Genomic DNA, 21,928 nt, shown 5'->3' with positions numbered 1-21,928 from the left:
GCAGCTCTTCCCTTTACTGCTGATCCCTAGAGGGGAGGCTGCCCCTACCGTTTTTGTTGTGGTAAAACTCTTTTTTTTTTTTTTTTTAAATCTTATTGTATTGCAACACTGATATACTTTTTTAGTGTAAAAGTAATTCATGTTGAAGGTAGAAAATGTGGGAAGTTGAAAAGTGTGCAAAGAATCAAACCACCCACAATTGCACCCAAATCAGATTAGTGTGTAAAATATGTAAATGGCATAACATCCCACTTCTCCACACAAATAATTAGAACAGCCCTCACTCCTAGGAAGGTACATCCCTATCAGAGCCCAATTCAGCTAGCCCAGCCAATCAGTAACAGCTTCTTCACATACTGGCCATTTTCGAAGAAGTGTTTGTTTACACCAAGTATTAGAATTCCACTACCAAACCACAGTGGGAGTTGATACCTTTTCATATGTAACAGAGTTCACCTGCCTCACTTCCCTTCCCCACCCCAGCCGCTCCCCGCTAGTGACTATGGATCATGCAATAAAAAATAAAGTGATACATATCCAAAAAAATGTCCTCAGGTGAAAAAAATGTGGCCACAGAAGAGAAACTGAATTAGGCAATACGAAAGGGGAAATTTTGTGGTAGAGAATTTTCCAGGTAATGGACTGGGTGCTCGATGTGCGTTTCTCTTTCGATGCATCTTTATTCTGCTCAGATTGGTTGGTCTCAGAAATACACCTGAAAGCTGTCTAGGTTGTGCAGTGTATTTTCCACATGTGACTACTACCATTTTCACTTAATTCATTAAAATTAAATAAAATTAAGATTTCAGTTTCTCAGTCACACTAGTCACATTTCTAGCACTTAAATGCCACATATGGCTTCCGGCTGCCATATTGGAGAATGCACATATAGAACATTTCCATCATTGCAGAAAGTTCTACTGGACAGTGCTGGTTAGATTGTAAGCTTGGTGCAGACAGAGGTGTGAATTTTGTCTTCCACAGTATCCCCTGCAACCAACACATTGCCTGGCGAGAGGAGGAAGAAGGGGAGGAGGAGGGATGGTGGTAGTAAATGTAGTGGTAACATTAGCTATACCATTTATTGGCCACCTACTTTGTGCCCCTCACTGTGCTGTATTTTGTGCATGCATTGTCTTACTTCAGACTCAAATCACTACAAGCCTGGTGGTAACATTATTTCACAGACAAGGAAACTGAGTCTCGGGAAGTTTAAGTAAGTGGTTGTAAAGCTAGTAGTAGAGAGGCTGAGTTTTAACTGAGGCCCTTATGATTTCAAAGCCTATTTTCTCAGGGCTTTTGCTTTACCGCCTCAGTAAATATCACGTGTGATAATGCAAATGTGAATTGTCATCATCTTGGCTTCCCAGGAAGTCAGAGAAAGGGTTCTCTTGAAGGCTTCCCAAGGGAAATATTGGTATTATTTGCAATGTTAATAGCATTTCAAGAGTGTAAAATTTTGCTTGGGGACTCAAGAGGTTTTGTCCTTGGATGGGTGTGACGTCAGGAGAAAGGAACCCACCCATAGTGTGGTCTGACCAGAGGGCCAGAACCTAGGAGAGCAGGCCAGCCAACCACCACCCACTGTGCTTCTCCACAGGGAGGCTGATCATCAGCCCGGAGAGAAATACTGGCTTGGTTAGGATCTCACCACCAATTATTGGCATAACCTGGCTCCCGACTCCCTGGCCCCTGCCCTTCCCACTGCAACATCCTGCCCCATAGGCCACTGGCTCCAGTATTGTCCTATCATTATCACTCTTGCCCCATTTTTCCCTAATTTCTTTATTCTTAATGAATAAAACACAGCATTTCAAGGGATGCTTAATCAGCACCAAGTAGAGTGAGATTATCATTTCCTTTTTTCTACATCTCGTGTTTCTCTTAAAACCCTGTCAGGTTGAACTAGCAATCTATACAAGTAACATCTGTTGAGTTTAGTATCGGCTGAAAAAACCCAGCTGTCTTTTAAACTTACTCTTGAACTGTATCCCCTGCCTGCCACCCCCCTGCCCTTCCATGCTTGTACAGATGCTACCTGGGACTCAAATACAGAGCCCTTGCATTTATTTCCAGTTTTATCTTGTTTAATTCAGTCTGTCTTGCCAGCTTGCCCAGATATTTCTGGCTTTGATTCTACTATCCAGCATATGTACTGTCCCTTCCAGCTGGCTTCCTGTTGTCCCCAAACCTGATGAGCATGACCTCTTCAACTAAGTCATCAATAAAAAATGATGAATATTACAGCATTCTGAGACATTCCACTATATGCTCCTGAAAGACAATGTTAATTCAATAAGTAAATAGCACTTTTTAAGAAAATTTATTTAACTTGTACTATCACTCAATCCATAATTCTTAATCTTTCTCAAAAGATTATCAGAGGAATCATATCAAAGGTCTTGATAAATTCCAGATACTCTTTATCACTGGTATTTCCGTGATCTCCCTGCCTAATAATGTTGTCAAAGAAGCAATTTTGTTACTTTGACATAAACTACTAGCAGTTAACCCACGTGGATTTCTCAAGATCACAACTTCAGTCCTAAAAGCTCATTCCACATCCTGTTCTGCAGTGTTTCCTGGGATTAACATCAACACCTCAGACATTTTTATAAGTTATTTTTCCCATTTTAAAAAAGTAAAATTGTCTTTGCCATGAGGGTGATGGTGATAGTGATGGTCGTGATGATGGTGATGGTGGTGGTAATGGTGACAGTAGTGGTGTTGGGTGGTGATGGTGGTTCATGGTAATGATGATGGTGGTGGTGGTGGTGGTGGTAATAATGGTGATGGTAATGATGGTGGTGGTGGTGGTGGTAATAATGGTGATGGTAATGGCTTTCTTATTCTATGATTCTGAACAGATTAAGACGAGTGGTTCAGTGATCTCAATTGCATGATGTCTTGGCACCCTGGAATATATTCAGTAAGGCCAAAAGATTGTATTAATTTGAGGCAGATCTAAGAGTCTCTAGCATCACTGAAAAATGAGATCAGAGAAGGAGCCAAGGAAGCAATTGGTCCCAGGCCTTCCTGTTCAAAATGAGGAATCCTCCATCTGAAGGGGAAGGGCCCTGCATGGGCTCACACCTCCAGGACAGGCCAAGGTCTCACCATTCTTCCCCAGTGCTTTGTCCAGGGCATACTCCTTCCTTCCAGCTCTGATGCTGAAGAAGCCTAATGCTTTGTTTCCTGCAGAAATGTTCTTTTATTCTCTTGGAATTAACCTCTTAATCATTGATGTCTCAGTGAAAATTAAAGATTCTTTCCTGGTATCATGATTTAAAAGGAGAAAGGAGAAGCAAGCTTATTTTCCAAGTGGGAAATGGAGCCAAAAGATCTCCATAGCAGGACAAGGGCACAGAGAGAAAAGGACTAAGTAAGAGAAGACTTTTTTTAAAATTTTTATTTTATATTGGAGTATAGTTGATTTACAATGTTGTGCTAGTTTCAGGTGTACAACAAAGTAATTCAGTTATACATATAGCCATTCTTTTTCAAATTCTCCTCCCATCTAGGTTATTACAGAATACTGAGAAGAGTTCCCTGTGCTATACAGTAGGTCTTTGTTGGTTATCTGTTTTATATATAGTAGTGTGTATATGTCAATCCCAAACTCCTAATTAATCCCTCCCCACTACCTTTCCCCTTTGGTAACCATAAGTTTGTTTTCTAAGTCTGTGAGTCTGTTTCTGTTTTGTAAAAAAGTTCATTTGTATCATTTTTTTAGATTCTGCATGTAAGCGATATCATATGATATTTGCCTTTGTCTGACTTACTTCACTTAGTATGATAATCTCTAGGTCCATCATGTTGCTGCAAATGGCATTATTTCATTTTTATGGCTGCATAATATTCCATTGTATATATACCACATCTTCTTTATCCATTTCTCTGTTGATGGACATTTATTAGGTTGCTTCCTTGTCTTGGATATTGCAAATAGTGCTGCAGTGAACGTTGGGGTGCATGTATCTTTTCGAATTATGATTTTCTCTGGATATATGCCCAGTAGTGGGATTCCTGGATCATATGGTAGCTCTATTTTTAGTTTTTTAAGGAACCTCCATACTGTTCTCCACAGTGGCTGTACCAATTTACATTCCCACCAACAGTGCAGGAGGGTTCCCTTTTCTCCACACCCTCTCTAGCATATATTGTTTGTAAACTTTTTGATGGTGAAATCACAATAATAACTGTCCTTTACACATGTACCCACTTGAAAGATAACAGTGTATTCATATCCATGATCTCATGATTCTAATCATGAGTGTGAGGCAGGTAGCTTGGATGCCATGGGCCTCATTTCACTAGTGTGATTTCATCGAAGCAGAGGCTGCGAAGAGTAGAACAGTCTACTATGGCAAGAAAAGTGATGAAGGCTAAAACTCAGGGGCCATGTAGCAGCTGACCATTTGGGCCCATCACTCCTTTCTGTGTGAGTTTGCATGTAAAGTTTTCTTCTTGCTTAAGGCATAGATGGTGTCATCTACACAGGAACCAAGTTTTCACATTCCTGTTGGCTGATCTGGTGTGAAAGTACCAAGTGGCCAGAGGTCAGCAAGGCCACTTTGACCCTTAGATGCTGAAGTTCTTGAAATGTTTTGGCCCAAACGTTTTCATTCCCTGCTGCGTTTCTTCACCTCTGTGCTCTGGGACAGCAGCCTACAGCACTTTACCAGCTGCCTCGGTGCCCCTGCCCTTCAGATAACGTGAAGGAGCTAGAGAAAGCTCTCTCACTCCCCCCCGAGGGCCAGAGTGTTTCTTCCAGAATCCTTGAAAGACACACAAAATAAGTGCTGTTATCCAGTCCCCCACACTCCCCATCCCAAGGTCTCATCAACAAGGATGTCGATGACTCCCAGAACCTGACATCAGGACAGCTACTGATAGAAGACAGTCCCAGCCCTTTTCTCATGCCAGGATGTCCAGGAGGCTTTGGCAGTTCACAAAACGATCCTTCTCAACAATTAGAAAGCCAGTAGCCGTACGTCTCTATGGCTGGGGAAATTCCTGCTCTGCCCCAAAGCCCCCACTGTTTCTAATCCCTAAATCATGCACATCCTGGCAAATGCTCAGATGCCAGGCAAACGCTCAGATGATTGAGTGAATCTCCCTGAGGAGATTCACTCAATCATCTGACCAACATTAAATCAGCAAATAGTTATTGAGAACCCTCTCTGTGCTGGACACAGGACGAGTTTCCAGGAGCTGGGTGGAACTGGGTAGAACAGAGACAGAAACAGATAATCATGCAGCATTACCTTTGGATGAGAGTCAGAGGAGGGTCACCTCCCCAGCCTGGGAAGGTATTGGACCAAGGAAGTCAGGTAATAACTCTCTGGAGTAGATGGGCTTCAGCTGAAATCCAAAGGCTGGCTAAAGGTTAAGTGAAGAAGTGAGTGTAGGTCATACATTCTAGTTAGAGGGAACAGTGTAAACCAAGGCTCAGAGGCAGCTCTTGTCTCCAGTGTTGCTGGAGCAAAAACTGTGCATTGAGAAATGATGGGAGATGAGTCTAGAGATGCGGACAGGAGAGTCCTGTCTCCCAAGTTAAAGAGTGTGGATCGTTTCTCATAGACAGTGAGGGGCCACCAAGAAATGTTAGGTGGGAACTGACATGATCAGATTTTAACATTAGAGCAACCCCTCTAGCTGCAGTGTTGGGAGGGGAGAAGACAGGAAGCAGGGCTGCCCATTGGGAGGCTTTTTTTGGAAGTTAGAACTATGAGGGCTGGACAAGGTAGTACGGATGGAGGAAGGGACAGAATCAGGAAAGAACTGGTAATTAGGTGGATCTGAAGGTAGTGAGGAGGGCAGAGGAACCTAGGGCAATTCCCAGGCCTTCTACCTTGTGCATATGGGAGGATAGTGGTTCCATCAACCAAGAGGATCAAGGAGCAGGAGTGAGGTTATTGATGAGTTCAGTTTGGGGCCTGCTGAATTTGCAATGTTGGTGAGAGATGCAGTTGGAGAGGTAGTTAATAGACGAGCTATGTGGCTAGAGACCCAACATTGGGGAGGCATGAGTCTAAGTGGTAGGTGAAACCACAAGAGCCAACGAGATCACAGGAGAGTCAATTTTCATTTATCTTGATACATGTACTGCCAGTATGTGAAAAATCCATATCAAGGAGATTCATGCCTTTTTAACAAAGGGAGGAGACTTCTCACAGCATTTAGAGTCTGGGCTTGACAGGCAAGCTGTGCCAATAGCCATCTGCTGACCCAGCTAGACCAATGCCCACTTCTGCCAGGTGAGTGGTCAAGCATGGGGGTTTTTACAGAAACTCTTGTATTCCTCTTCCATATCAGAGCCTCACAAATTTGTCAACATGGTCCTTTTCTCTAGACCAGTGGTTCTCAATGCTGGTTAAACATTAAAATCCTCTGGGGAGCTTTGCAAAAATATCAGTTGTGGGTCCCAATCCAGGAGATGCTAATTTAATTGTTCTGGGGTTAGAGCCTGGGCCTATTTTTTTTTAAAGGTCCCCAAGTGACAGCAGTGTTCAGCAGAGTTAAGAACCATTGCTAAACAAGAAGTTCCCTCAGTGATTTATCAAATTACAGGGTTTTTAATTCTTAACCTCCTCTGGAAAATCTCCTATGACTCCGTTACAATTTCTCTAAAAATCACTTTAACGTGTCAGAACCTACACTGGACACTGCACTCCATCCGTGGTCTTGGGCATACTGTCCCTGTCGTTGCATTCAACACGTGATTTCTCCCTCGTGCCTGCAAGGCTCATAGGAAACTTTGTCAAATATCCTGTGCTTACAACCTCTGTCTACCACATTCTCTGAGTTACATAACTAATAGACTTGTCAGAAAGACTTAGGAATCACCTGCTATGACTTCTGAGTAAAACTTGGTTAGTTCCAAAGTATCCTTGCTTTCTCTTCTAAGTGCTCACAAGGCAGCACTCAACCCAGCAGTTCTTGAATGAATTTTCATTTACATTCCAATTACCTGGAGACTTTCCCCTTAGAGATTCTGATTATGAAGTGTGGGGTGGGAGCCCAGAATTTCACCAGGCATTTCTAAGTTAAGGCGGCAGGGACTGCAGAGAGTGGGAGAAGATATTCGCAAATCACATATCTGAAAGGGGATTGATATTCAGAATATATAGAGAATTCCCCAAACTCAACAACAATAAAACAAACAATCCAATTCAAAAATGGGCAAAGGATTTAAAAAACATTGCTCCAAAGAAGATGTACAAATGGCCAGTAAGCACATGAAAAGATGATCAGTATCACTAATCATTAAGAAAAGGCAAATCAAAGTCATAATGAGATAACACTTCATATCCATTAGCATATCTATTATCAAAAAAACCCCACAAAAACCAGAAAATAACAAATGTTACTGAGGCTATAGAGAAATTGAAACCCTTGTTTATTGTTGGTATGATTGTAAAATGGTGCAACCACTATGGAAAACAGTATCTCAGTTCCTCAAAAAATTAAAAATAGAATACCGTATGATCCAGCAATTCCACTTCTGGTTATATACTCAAAAGAATTGAAAGCAAGTATATGAAAAGATACTTGCGTACCCACGATCACAGCAGCATCATTCACAATAGATAAAAGGTGGAAGTGACCCAAGTGTCCATTGATGAATAAACAGATAAACAAAGTGTGACATATGCATAAAATGAAATATTATTTAGCCTTAAAACAGAAGGAAGTTCTGACACATGCTACAATGTGGATGAACCTTGAAGACATGCTAAGTGAAATAAGCCAATCACAAAAGGACAAATACTGTGATTCCATTCATATGAGGTATTTAGAATAGTCACATTCATAAAGACAGAAAGTAGAATGTTAGTTGCTAGGGGCTGGGGGTGGGAAGGGAAGAATGGGGTGTTATCATTTAGTCATACAGAGTTTCAGTTTTGCAACATGAAACACGTTCTGTGGATGGATGGTGGTGATGGTAGCACAACAATGTGAATATACTTAATGCCACTGAACTGTAAACTTTAAAATGGTTAAAATGGTTAATTTTATGTTATGTATGTTTTACCACCATTTATAAAAGTAAATATATATATTTTAAGTGGCAAGGACTGTAGGAGTGCTAGACAGGTAGGCGATGGAAAACAAATCTCAATCACATAACTGCCGCCTCGGACAGGTCTTGGCCAGCGCACATGGTGATGGACCGTGGGACTCACTTTCAATCAACACATGGTGGAAGTTTATGAAAACAGTATTTAGTAGTTCAAAAGAAAGGAGATATATAAGAATGCAAAATTAATGTCTCCCTATAAAATAGACACTAAAAAAAAAAGAGAGAAACTTTAAAAAAAAATCTCCAAGTTGTATATACAGAGATTTAAGAGGATGTAGCAGGAACTATCAAAAGGGAGCAATGTGAGATTAGGAAAATTGACCTCTTTTAAAATGAAAAATATTTTGCAGAATTCAAATCATACAATGGAAGCATGAAAATTAGAACAATGCAGAAAACCAACACTGAATGTAAATTCTCATAGTACTGATAGAAAATACATAAAGAAATGAAATAATGAGTGAAAAAATGGAGGCTAGAATTCAACACATTAAATATAAAAATACAGAACTTTTCAGGAGAAAGGGAAATGGAAGATAAGTTATAATAAAAAATATAGAAAAGTATTTTCCTGATTTCAGTTCAGAATAGTTCATTGTTTACCAGAGAAAATAAAAGCTATATTCTGATGAAAGTTAATTGTTTATATGAATAAAAAAATCTGTTGTTATACTGTCAGAAAAAAATATTTTATTAAAAAAAATAAGCATGTGCCAGACATTCTGTAACACTAAATGTCAGAAGAAAGTTGATATATGGCTATCAGATTTTGTGGTAATAAAATTACGACCCAGAATTCTGTCTTCAGTAATTTGTGAAGAAAAAGAAAAGATAATTTCAGACCAAAAAAAGTACCCAGAAAGTAGACCACTAAAATCCTTAACTGAAAAAAAGTATTTACTGCAAATACTCTCATCAACAAGAAAATTAATGAACATTAAAGTTTGAGAATGGAGAAGATGAGATATAAAAGATATGAGGTGAAAAATGAAACAAGTCAAACACTGACTTAATGTTTAAATGTTGTTAATATGGTTACAAAACAATGCAACTGTCAAAAATCATTCTTAATAAAAAAAATACATAAGAAATTTAATGATAACAATCTGGGTCTAAAAACTCAGATTACTCCAGAAAAAAAAAACCAACCAAAAACCCTTAGAGGGCTAACTTCCTCATTTGTATCATGGGCAACATGAATATTGTTTCATTGTTGACATAGATGGAAAAATATAAGTTTAAATAAAATTTTAAATAAGAAAGAGAGTAGATGAATATAAACTAGAAGTGCCATGTTTAACTTCAAAATTAGGAGGAAGATTTGGCACGTTAGCGCCAAGGTTAAAAACTAATACAGCAAATAGCAAGGAAACATTAAAAAAAAGTGTAAAATAAGATGATAGAAGTGAGGTCAAACATATTATTACATTAAGTACGAATGGTTTAATCATTTTTATTAAAAGATGAAGAAACATGGATTGGGCAAAAACTAATTCTAAATATATGCTCTTTTAAACAAAATGGGACAGAAAGCGGGGAGAAAAAGAGTATAGATATACCAGGAAAATGTTAACCAAAGAAAGAAGGGAGAGTAGTGTTAGACACAGTAGAATTTAATGCAGGAAACATCCAGCGATGCATTAAATGTGGCTAAAGATATAATCCATTAGAAGACATACCATCTGTGAATATTTTTATTCTGAATAACATAAAAATACCAAAATATATAAAATAAACTTGTCAAAAACACAATCACAGAGGGAGACAACATATTTCTATCCAATCTTCAACATTCTGAGTGACAAAAACAAATGAATATGTAAAGAATTTTAAGGGTATAAGAAACTTGATGTAATGGACATATACTCCTTCACATTCAAGAATGAACATATATCTATTTAAATGTTTATGCAATATTGGGAAATTTTGGTGACATTGTAAAGAAAATTGTGATACATTCCAAAAAGTAGAACTTGTTCTATCAATAAGAGGAAAATAAAACTAGAGTTACTCTAGGATAATATATTCTGGGAACTTGATGTTGCCTGGGATCTGTGCACATCCACCTACCACTAATAATTCAACATTCAGGGAGAACAAGACCCAAGACCTGTTATTTGACAAGCATCAAGTCTGTGGAATGCTTCCTTCTTTAAGAAAGAATAAATGTTTTAACAGAGAGGAACTAAGGAAAATGCAAGACGAGAGAATAGCATACAGAATTAAAATGAATGAGCTTCTCCAGCTGGACCTAAAAGAACATTTTAGGAGACTGGAATTGTCTTAAGAGGGCAAGAAGCCATGGCCTTTACAAATCAGAAGAGAATAAGAAAAAGCTGAGGTGATAATGAAATATGGTATGCAAAGATATGAATGAGGTATGGAAGGATGGCAAGGAAACTGAAACCCAACTACAGAATTAAAGGCTATTAGGTGGAACTAATGAGCAGAGTTTAATCTATAGAAAATCAAATCAAGTATGCAGAGGAAGTAATGTTATAAAGGATAGGCAATCAGTACCGAAGCCAATTTAAAAAGAAATGTCTAAATAATTATTGTAAATCCAGTTTTTAAATTGTATGCAAAAGTAAAATATATTCAAAGAGAAGATATGTATTGCTACACAAAATTTTGAAACAACAAATTTAGATTTAAAACCCCAGATAACATTTTTAAAATCCTGAAAAGGCTGGTGTTTCTCTGGAGAATATAGGACAGGATGGGACAATGTAAATAAAATGTTCTGAATTCCTTGGTTCAACTATGAGAGATTCATTTTATTCTTGACATTTAAAATTTAGAAAATAATAGTTATCAGGACTTCCCTGGCGGTCCAGTGACTAAGACTCTGCGCTTCCACTGCAAAGGGCGTGGGTTCAATTCCTGGTCTGGGAACTAAGATCCCACATGCTGCGCTGCATGGCACGGCCAAAAAAAAAGAAAAAAAAGAAAGTAATAATTATAGAATTCTTTTCCCCACTATTCTATCTTCCAAACCAAGGGGTCTAAGAAAACATACTTCATATGACAAAGGACAAAAAATAAAGGAGATGGCAAGGAAGCATTAAAAAAAATTAAAAGGAGCATGAAAATGATGAGATCAAATACTTCATTGATAACAACTAACATAAATGAACTAAATGACCCATTTTTAAGAGGTCTTCATATTGGGTCCAAAACTAAAATTCAACCATATATTGTTTACCATAGTCATCCCTAAAACAGAACAGTGTACAAAGATTGAAAGAAAATGCTGACTACCAAATGTAAAATAGCTAGTGGGAAGCAGCTGCATCGCACAGGGAGATCAGCTCGGTGCTTTGTGACCACCTAGAGGGGTGGGATAGGGAGGGTGGGAGGGAGATGCAAGAGGGAGGGGACATGGGGATATATGTATACATAGAGCTGATTCACTTTATGTATAACTGATTCACTTTGTTATAAAGCAGGAACTAACACAACATTGTAAAGCAATTATACTCCAATAAAGATGTTTAAAAAAAAAAAGAAAGAAAATGCTGAGAAAAGGTATAGCAGGCAGATCCAACAAACACTAAAGCAAAAGTCATGATATTAGTGTAAGACTAAATGCAACTCAAGACAAATACTTTATGTTTTTCAGGATATTTATTTATTTTTAATTGAAGTATAGTTGAATTACAGTGTTAATTACTGCCTTACAGCAAAGTAACTTAGTTATACATATGTATATATTCTTTTTCATATTCTTTTCATTATGGTTTATCACAGGATATTGAATATAGTTCCCTGTGTTATACGTAGGACCTTGTTGTTTATCCATTCTATATATACCAGTTTGCATCTGCTAACCCCAAACTGCCAATCCTTCCCTCTCCCATCCCCCTTCCCCCTTGGCAACCACCAGTCTATTCTCTATGTCTATGATTCTGTTTCTGTTTCATGGATAGGTTCATATTTTCGATTCCACATATAAGTTATATCATATGGTATTTGTCTTTCTTTTTCTGACTTGACTTAGTACGATAATCTCTCACTTAGTGTGATAATCTCTAGTTGCATCCATGTTGGTGCAAATGGCATTATTTCATTATTTTTTATGGCTGTGCAGTATTCCATTGTATATATGTACCACATCTTCTTTATCCATTCATCTGTTGATGGACATTTAGGTTGTTTCCATGTCTTGGCTAAACATAGGGGTGCGTGTATCTTTTTGAATTATAGTTTTGTCTGGATATATGCCCAGGAGTGGGATTGCTGTCTCATATGGTAATCCTATTTTTATTTTTTCTGAGGAACCTCCATACTGCTTTCCACAGTGGCTGTGCCAACTTACATTCCCACCAACAGTGTAGGAGGGTTCCCTTTTCTCCACACCCTCTCTAGCAAGGACAAATTCTTTAAGACAATTAGGGTGGTTTTATATAACTGAATAGTCCAATTCACAGTGAAGATACACTGTTATGGAAATAGATGCATCAATAAATGTTGATAGATGCAAAATTAATGTTGCATTCAAAGCACAATCATGGTAAAAGATTTCAAAATGCCACTCTAGGGCTTTCCTATATCAAGTAAAGAAACAAAATAAATAAATGGAGGAATTATGTAATATTATGAAAATGATTTTGAAAGTACATGCTGTATAATACCCAAAATACAGAGAATGAAATTTCTTTTCCAGGGCTCATAGAACATTTACAAAAATTAACTCTGTATTAGGTTACAAATAAAATCTCTGCAAGTTCCTTAAAACAGAAATAATAAAGGTCACAGTCTCTAACCATTAGAAATGAATAATAATAAATAACAACATGGGGGACAAGCAATAAATTATGGTCCATTTATATAATAAAGTACTATGTAGCCATGGAAAATAATACTTTATGTAGAAGGATGTTCAGTAACACCAAATAATGGTCAGCATAAACAAATAAGTGAAAAAACTCAGAAAGAGGTTAAAAGAGTTTAAAAATAAAAGTGTATGCATACATACATAGGGAAATTCTAGAAATAATTTATGGCAAAATGTTAATTGTGGTTATACTTGGTGGTGAGGTTACATGTGATTTTTATTTTAAAATCATTAAAATATGATTTGGACTCTTGGCCAAGATTAATATTATGCTCACACTGTTTATAGTTTGTAGAATCCATATTCTTCCAGTTGTTTTGATAATGAAGATTAGTTTGCTTGTTTCTAGTCGTTTGGCTTTTTGTTGTTGCTGTTGTTGTTCTCCAAAATTCTTCAAAGATCAAATAACAGTGGTTAAAGAGCCTGGTCATCCTGGTCCCAAGCAGTAGACCAAGCTATCTTTTGCTCTACTTGCTCTAGAATTAACCAGCCCACTCCCCAAACTTCCCTCAAACATTGTTTGGTCAGTAGTGTTTTGGGTTAGTTAGTTTGTTTCTTTGTTTTGGTCACTTAATGTTTTCAGATCATTCTGAGCTATTTTTTTCATGATGTACTTCATGTAAGTTTGTACCATCTTCCTGTATATTGCTTGACTGTGGGCCTTCCCTCTTCCTTATCTCTAAACGTCCTTTTCAGTTATGAACCCGTGGGTTAGTCCTGCAGGCACTTTTTTTTTTTTTTTTTTTTTTTTAAGAACCATTCCTTTTCCCTCTTGTGTCTGCCTATGTTTAAAGGTCCTGGCTGTTTATTACAGCCTGGCTTCTCCTTGACAATAATGACCTCTGAGCTGGAGTAGCTTCTTTCTCCTAAGATATCTCTTTTGCTGGCTTCATCCTTCTGCAAGCAGGGTCTTTCTGTTGGTCAGAGTGAGGTCCAGAGGAGTTCATCCAGTTAGACTTCTTTACTCCATTTCAACAAGGGAAATAGAAACACTTGTCTGATGCTCTTTTAGCTAAATGAGGCTTTCAGCAAACGTTTAGCCAGCATGAGTTCCCTTTCACTGTTCCAACTTCCCTCATGCCAGAAGAGTAGGGGCTAGGAATGCACCCTTCATTTCCTCCTTGTGGTCAAGAGGCTGGTAGAACATGCTCATGATGATATACTGTTCCTCACCCTTTTCTGCTCACTCATGAGATATTTTACGTGCTCTATCTTTAGGGTCATGAATATCCATCATAAACCAATTTTTGGTCCAAAGCCATGTTGTCATATAGACATGCCAGTCCTTAAATACAGTTTATAGTACTCTTTGTAATAATGTGTACATGTGTATATATTTGTGTGTGTCACCAGGCACCTCCCCTCTCCTGTTTGTTTTACACTTTAGATTGATTCGTAGTGTTCTACACTTTAGATTGATTTGTAGTGTTATTACAGCTCTTTGATCATTTGCTCATCAGTCTCTAGGCAAATACATGCCCCCCACACCCCATGCTCATGAGATGCAAGCATTTCATTACTAGATATGAACTCCCCCTTTCAGCATATGGTGAATCATGACCCAGAAAACTACATCCAGTATTGACACTGTTTGCTTCCATTTAATCTCAGAATCCCAACTGTCAGCAGAAGGAACGGATGACAACATCATCCCTATTCCCAAGTTTTTCACTGTCTTGCCGAAAACTAGTGGGACATCAGGTCAGACTAGATGATAAAGGACCTTGAATGCCTGGAAAAGGAATCGGACACAAAGTGATAGTCAGTAAGAAGTAATTCTTAGTTCTTGAGAAGGGAAATAATTGAAACTAGTGGTTTTCCTAGAGTAAAGTATTCATATGCAGAGCAGACTGAAATGGAGTGAGACAATTCTGAAGACTAGAGGCAGATGCTGGGGCCAGTGAGCAGGCTGTTACTCAGAAATTGGAGGTGCTGTCACAAAGAATGAAATGAAGGGACAGAGCTGATAGATAATACAAAACAAAACTTGGTAAGTTGGTTTCTGGTTTGGTATTGAAATTTTGGGAGGAGGAAGGAGGCTGAAAGTAAATAACACCAATCATCAACCCGCTGAATGTGGAGAATGACATTTACATTGAAAAAGTTAGGAAAATCTGTGTTATTCAGTTTTGGAGGTGGAGCTGGGAGGAAGATAAGTTTGAGAGTAGATCTATTTATATATTTAAAAGTCACACCTTATAAATGGTTGGAGGACTGTGTAAATGCATGTGATTCCATCAGCAAAAGGATGCCTTTCTGACCAAACTAAATTCAGTATATGATTTCACACTCCAATCAAAATAGAGTTAGTCAATCAAATCAAATTACTTTTCTCTTTCTACTATTTCTTCTTTAGTTGGGGCTGCTTTCTGTTGGCTATTTTTGTCTAGTTCAAAGTGATTCACCCAGGGAGGCCAGTCCCTCCAATTGGACTGTAATTTATTAAATACGTTCATCCAAATGACTAACTCTGTGCTCATCTCCCAAACCCTCCAGCATCCTAATCTAGCTCATGCACCCAGCCCCTCCTAACCACTGCAGGCAAATGTTGCCACAGAGTTCCCATGTCATCGTTTTTTTTGATTTATTCGTTAATTGCTTCTGAGGGGTGAAGGTGAAAATTTATACCATTTCATCTTTTATAGCTGGCTCTGAAAAGCATCATCGTTCCCTTCCATCCTCTGCCTAAATTGAGATCTAAGATTTTTCACCCTGAAATTCATATCTTTTCTCATCATAAACTCATTTCTCCATTATATGAGGCCATGCAAGGTATCAGGGGATCTTGGCACATTTACTTGTATCTGATAAAAAAGAAGGGAAGGCAGTTGGCATCCATGGAGTCCTATGGCACGGTGCTAAGAAATCTGTATTCATTATGTTTAATGCTATTCTGCAAGGTGATATTACTATTCCCATTTTCCAGCTGAGGAAACTTGGACTCAGAGAGATGAAGTAAGAATAAGTAATGTGCTCAAGCCACAAATCTAGGAAATGCAGACCCAGGTTTGTTGAACTCCTGGGTTATACTCTTTTCTATTTTCTGACAGATCTATATTTCTAGGTATAGAATACTGTTGGTATGTTGTTCTCCACATCAGAAACCAGTGGTGCAGAGGAACAGTCGAGAAGTGCTTTACACCTCACAGGCCCTGGTGTATAGGTCTCCTGACACTCCCAACCCATACACACCCTTGAGTGAACAAGGCTCATGGGTTTGGAAGAGATTTGGGGGAAATGAAATGGCATACTCCTAATTATTTTGAACTAAGGAATCCATTAGCTATAATTTTTATTGAAATTGAAAATACAAGAAATAATCTTGTAGCATGAAGAAACTCCTTTAAATTAGACCCAATTTAGTAGTTTGTTTTGTTTTGTTTGCGATACGCGGGCCCCTCACTGCTGTGGCCTCTCCCGTTGCGAAGCACAGGCTCCGGACGCGCAGGCTCAGCGGCCATGGCTCACGGGACCAGCCGCTCCGCGGCATGTGGGATCTTCCCGGACCGGGGCACGAACCCGCGTCCCCTGCATCAGCAGGCGGACTCTCAACCACTGCGCCACCAGGGAAGCCCAGTTTAGGAGTTTTGAGGTTTCGATTTCAGCGGTACCTCCCTGCAGTGCCAACATGTCAGGTACACTTAGTAAACCCGAGTCTTTTCTCTTCTCTGCCCTTTCACATTAGTCGTGTGCGCACCATTGCGAGCTGAGCTCTCCTGTCTCTGAGCTGCACAGTGCCAGTGCTTTCTCGAAAGTCTTCCCATTTCATCTAGGCTTTCAAATGTACTGCTGTAAAGTTGATTATCTTATTCTCCTATCATTTAATAAAACCTCTTGCGTTTATAGTGATGCCCCCATTTTTATTCCTAATATTGGTGGTTCCTCCTCCTCTTCCCCCTTCACCTCCTCTTCCTCCTCCTCCTCTCTCTCTCCCAAAGAATTGTCTATTTTATTGATTTTTGTCAACAACAGCAAAAAGAGCTTTTGATTTTACTTACTTTCCAGTTGTTTTGTTTTGTTGTGGGCTCTAGCCTTCATCTTTAGTGCTGCCCTTTTCAGCTTTATTTAGCTTTCTTTTGTTCCTTTTCCAGCTTCCTGAGTTGGAGGCTTGATTTATTTATTTTAGTCTTCCTTGTTTTCTAAGAAATTTATTTAAGGCTACAAGCGTCCGATAATCAAACTGCACATTTACTAGATTGATATGTAACTCTTCCATATTTTCACTTTCTTCTTAAACAAGAAGTTACTTAAGAATATATGGGTTTTTAAAAAATTACCATATTGTTGCAGATTGACTTCCCTGGGAAGCAGATTCTGAGTTGGAGATTGCAGTGCAGGAGTGATATTAATTTTAAAGGGAATGCTTTTGGGATCACTACTTGTGGAAGGGATGGGACAGAGCAGGATTTGGCAAAGAATTTGGACTGGGATGGCCCTGCTGAGTTGTTTCCCATTGGGTTGAGGGGACCAGGCCCTTATGCCCCTTCCCATTTGTATCATTCAGTGATTGTATGTGGGTTGCCCAGGAAGGGGGCATGACCTTGGGCAAGGCAGATCTTTCTAGCTAAGGCCTGAAAAGGGCTGACAGCTGAGAGCTGTCTTCCAGCAGCACTCCCAAGTAGCTGGGGAAGTAAATCCTTTCCAAAAGGGGATCTGGTTGGTACAGTTCAGCACATACTAGAAATATTTACAGTTTAATATTTTAACTAACTTTTGGCTGTTGACATTTAATCTGTATAAGACATTTCCCCATAGTATTTAATTAGATGCATGTACCAAAATGTATTTAGCAGTCCCATATTGTGAGACATTTAAATTGTTTGGAATTTTTTGCTATTATAAACATACTGCCAAAAATATCCTCAGAGCTTCAGTCTTGGAGAAGTACTAACAGTAGTCTCAGAGGTAGTGCTGTTATTTTTGTCCATAGTTACTTTCTTCTTTTAAGATATATATCTATATTTTATTCTTCCTCACCTTTTTGTACTGTATACACTATCCTACAATTTCAACTTCTCTCTTTGTAATAAATTCTGTTAAGTTGTCCATAATGGCTCATGAGAAACATTCTCACTTTTTAATTTTGATTTTTCTTTAAGTTTGAGATATAATTGACATACAGCAATGTATAAGTTTAAGGTGGATAGCATAATGAGTTGACTTACATACATCATGAAATGATTATCACAATAAGCTTCATGAATACCCATCATCTCATAGAAATACAAAATTAAAGAAATAGAAAAATTTTTTTTCTTGTGATGAGAACTCTTAGGATTTACTCTAACAGCTTTCATACATAACATAAGCAGTGTTCATTATATTTATTAAGTTGTACATTACAACCCTAGTACTTACTTATCTTATAACTGGAAGTTTCTACCTTTTGACCACCTTCATCCAATTCCCCCTCCCCCCACCCCCATCTCTGGTAGTCACAAATCTGATCTCTTCTCCTGTGAGTTTGTTTGTTTGTTTTTGAAGTATAACGGACCTGCAACACTATGTTAGTTCCTGTTATGCAACATAGTGATTTGGTATTTCTGTACATTTCAAAATGATCACCACAGTAAGTCTAGTTATGATATGTCACTATATAAAGATATTACAGGGACTTCCCTGTTGGCGCAGTGGTTAAAAATCCGCCTGCCAATGCAGGGGATGTGGGTTCGAGCCCTGGTCCAGGAAGATCCCACATGCTGCGGAGCAGCTAAACCCGTGCATCACAACTACTGAGCCTGTGCTCTAGAGCCCAAGAGCCGCAACTACTGAGCCCATGTGCCACAACTCCTGAAGCCCGTGTGCCTAGAGCCCGTGCGCCTAGAGCCCGTGCCCCGCAATGAGAAGCCTGCGCACCACGACAAAGAGTAGCCCCCGCTCACTGCAACCAGAGAAAGCCCGTGCGCAGCCACAAAGACCCAACACAACCAAAAATAAATAAATAAATAAATTTCTAAAACAAAAAAAAGATATTACATAGTTATTGACTGTATTCCCCACACTGTACATAGCAATATATGTATGATTATTTTGTGTAGCTGATCTCTTAAGTTTAAATGCATTTTAACAAACCTATGTTTTTACTCACTACCACTATGTTTACTGTTTTTGACATCATATTTTACATATTTTTGTTTTGTGTATCACTTAACTACTTATTGCTGATATAGATGACTTTACTACTTTTGTCTTTTAACATTTCTGCTAGCTCTCTACATGGTTGATTTACTGCCTTTACTGTATATTTGCCTTTACTGATGAGTTTTTCTTTTCATAATCTTCATGTTTCTAGTTGTGGCCTTTTCCTTTTCACTTAGAGAAGTCTCTTTAACATTTCTTGTAAAGTTGGTTTAGTGGTGCTGAACTCTTTTCGCTTTTGCTTGTCTGTAAAACTTTAGATCTCCCCATCGATTCTGAATGAAAGCCTTGCCGGGTAGAGTATTCTTGGCTTTAGGTTTTTACCTTTCACCAATTTAAATATATCATAGCACTCCCTTCTGCCTGCAGAGTTTCTGCTAAGAAGTCAACTGATAGCCTTATGGAAATTCTTTTGTATGTAACTCATTGCTTTCAATAGTCTCTCTTTATCTTTAATTTTTGCCATTTTAATTGCAGTGTGTCTTAGTGTGGTCCTCTTAGGGTTGATCCTTTTGGGGACTCTCTGTGCTGCCTGGACGTGGATGTCTGTTTCCCTTCCCAAGTTAAGGAATTTTTCAGCTATTATGCCTTCAATTATGTTCTCTGCCCCTTTCTGTCTCTCTTCTCCTTCTGGGACCCTTATAATGTGAATGTTAGTACATCTGATGTTGTCCAAAATCTCTTAAACTGTCCTCATTTCTTTTTATTCTTCTTTCTATTCAGCTTCAGTGATTTCCACTAACCTGTCTCATCTAGTCTACTGTTGATTCCTTCTGTGTATTTTTCATTTCAGTTATTGTGTTCTTCACCTCTGTTTGGTTCTTCTTTATATTTTCTAACTCTTTTTATTAAAAACTTCCCACTCTGTTCATCCATTCTTCCCCCAAATTCTTTGAACATCTTTACTCTCATTACCTTGAACTCTCTATTGGGTAGATTGCCTTTCTCCCCTTCACTTAGTTCTTCTTCTGGGGTTTTAACTTGTTCCTTTGTTTTGAACGTACTCCTCTGTTGCCTCATTTTGCCTAATTTGCTGTTTTTATTTCTATGAATCTGGTATTTGTTATGTTTCCCAACCTTGGAGAAGTGGCCTTTTGTAAGAGACATCCTGTGTGTCCTAGCAGCTCACTCCCCTCTGGTCACCAGAACTATATGCTCTAGGGATGCCCCCTGTGTGGGCTGCATGGGTCCTTCCGTTGTGGCAGGCTGACTAATGGGTGGTCTGGTTGGCATGGCCAGCTCCCCATCTAGCTGCTTGCCAGGCCCTGCCTTGTGCAGAGGCTGCTGTTCAGTGGTGGGTGGGGCTGGGTCATGAGGCTGCTGGCTTGGAGCCCTGGGATTTCCCAGGGCTAGTGCTGGCCTACTGTTGGGTGGAGCTGAGTTCTGGAATAGGTAACTGTGGGTCCCAGATCTAGTGTTGGCCTGCTGGTGGGCATGGCCAGTTCTTGACATGGCTGACCGTGGGGTCCGAGGTGTCCCAAATCTGGTGTCAACCCACTGGTGGATAGGGCTGGTTCCCCAGGTGGCTGGCTGAGAGACCCAAGGTGTCCCAGAGCTAGTGGTGGCTTACTCTGCCCACTGGTGGGCAGGGCCGGGGCCCAGTGGGCCCAGTGCTGGCCTGCTGATGGGTGGGCTGTGTCCTGGTATGGCAGGCTGCAGGGCTGCAGTGCTCCTGGGGCTGATGCCTGCCCACTGGTGGGTGAGGCAAGGTCCTGGGGCCAGTGCTAGCCCACTAGTAGGTAGAGCTGGGTCCTTGGGCTAGTGCTGGCCCACTGGTGTTCAGGGCCAGGTCCTGGGCCCTCTAGTGGACAGAGGCAGTCCTGGGACAGCTGTGGGCTCAGGGGGTCTTAAGGCAGCAGGCCTGCTCATGATTGGGGCTGTATCTCTCCCCAGCTGGTTGCATCTCAGCACTGGGACTGAAAAGCTGGTGGGTGGAACTGGGTCCTGGCACTAATAAGATAGAGGAAGGATTCCAAAATGGCCCTTGCCAGCGCTAGTGTCCATGTGGTAGAACAAGCCCCCCAGAATGGCTCCCACCAGTGTCTATGTCCCTAGGGTGAGCTCCAGTTGCCTTCTGCCTCTCCAGGAGGCTCTCTAAGATCAGTAAGTGGGTTTTACCCAGGCTTCTTTCAAATTACTGCTTCTGCCCTGCGTTCCAGGGCAGGTGAGATTTTGTGTGCACCCTTTAAGAGTGGAGTCTCTAGTTCCCACAGTCCTCTGGATCTCCCAAAAGTAAGCCCCGACACCTTCAAAGCCAAACGTTCTGGGGGCTCATATTCTCAGTGCAGGACCCCCTAGGCTGGGGAGCCTGATGTGGGGCTCAGACTACTCGCTCCCTGGGGAGAACCTCTGCGATTGTAATTATCCTCTCATTTGTGGGTCACAGACTGAGGGGTATGAGTCTTGACCACACTGCATCTCTGTCCCTCCTACCTGTCTCATTGTGGTTCCCTCTCCATATATTTAGTTGTAGAAGATGTTTTCTGCTAGTCTTCTGGTTTTTCTCATCAATAGTTGCTCTGTAAATAGTTGTAATTTTGGTGTGCCCATGGGAGGAGATGAGTTCAGGGTCTTCCTACTCCACCGTCTTGACCACTACCTCAAAAATCCATAGTTACTTTCTTAAGATAAACTTACAGAAGTAAAATTACACAGAAATGTACATTTCGAGGCTATTGATATATAGTGTTATTTTGGCTAATTTACTTCAATACCAGCAGTGTAGGAGAGTTTCTATTTCATTGCTTTCTTAGCAACAAGGATGTTCCCTATTTTAAAATTGGTAACAATTTGATAAGATGGCCATAATGCCTTATTATTGTTTCTATCCAATGAAGTATGATTTAAATGAGCTTAAAAACAAATGA

The 21,928-nt window shown here is 39.6% G+C and overlaps 1 protein-coding gene across 9 annotated transcripts in view; it reads left to right on the top strand.

Annotated features, from left to right (window-relative positions):
• The window catches only part of DGKG (diacylglycerol kinase gamma), a 201,980-nt gene that overhangs the window by 2,191 nt on the left and 177,861 nt on the right, over positions 1 to 21,928 (top strand). The window contains exon 2 of one of the 9 annotated variants that reach the window (XM_028491913.2): positions 3,522 to 3,561. The exons of the other annotated variants lie outside the window; for them this stretch is intronic. The gene's annotated coding sequence lies outside the window, so the exon portion shown is untranslated. The remainder of the gene's footprint in view (positions 1 to 3,521; positions 3,562 to 21,928) is intronic. 9 annotated transcript variants of the gene reach the window in all.

The sequence above is a fragment of the Physeter macrocephalus genome, chromosome 1 (assembly GCF_002837175.3).
Source record: "Physeter macrocephalus isolate SW-GA chromosome 1, ASM283717v5, whole genome shotgun sequence".
NCBI classification, from domain to species: Eukaryota; Metazoa; Chordata; class Mammalia; order Artiodactyla; family Physeteridae; genus Physeter; species Physeter macrocephalus.
Note: the sequence above shows the minus strand (reverse complement) of the source record. Positions and strands in the feature narration are given on the sequence as shown.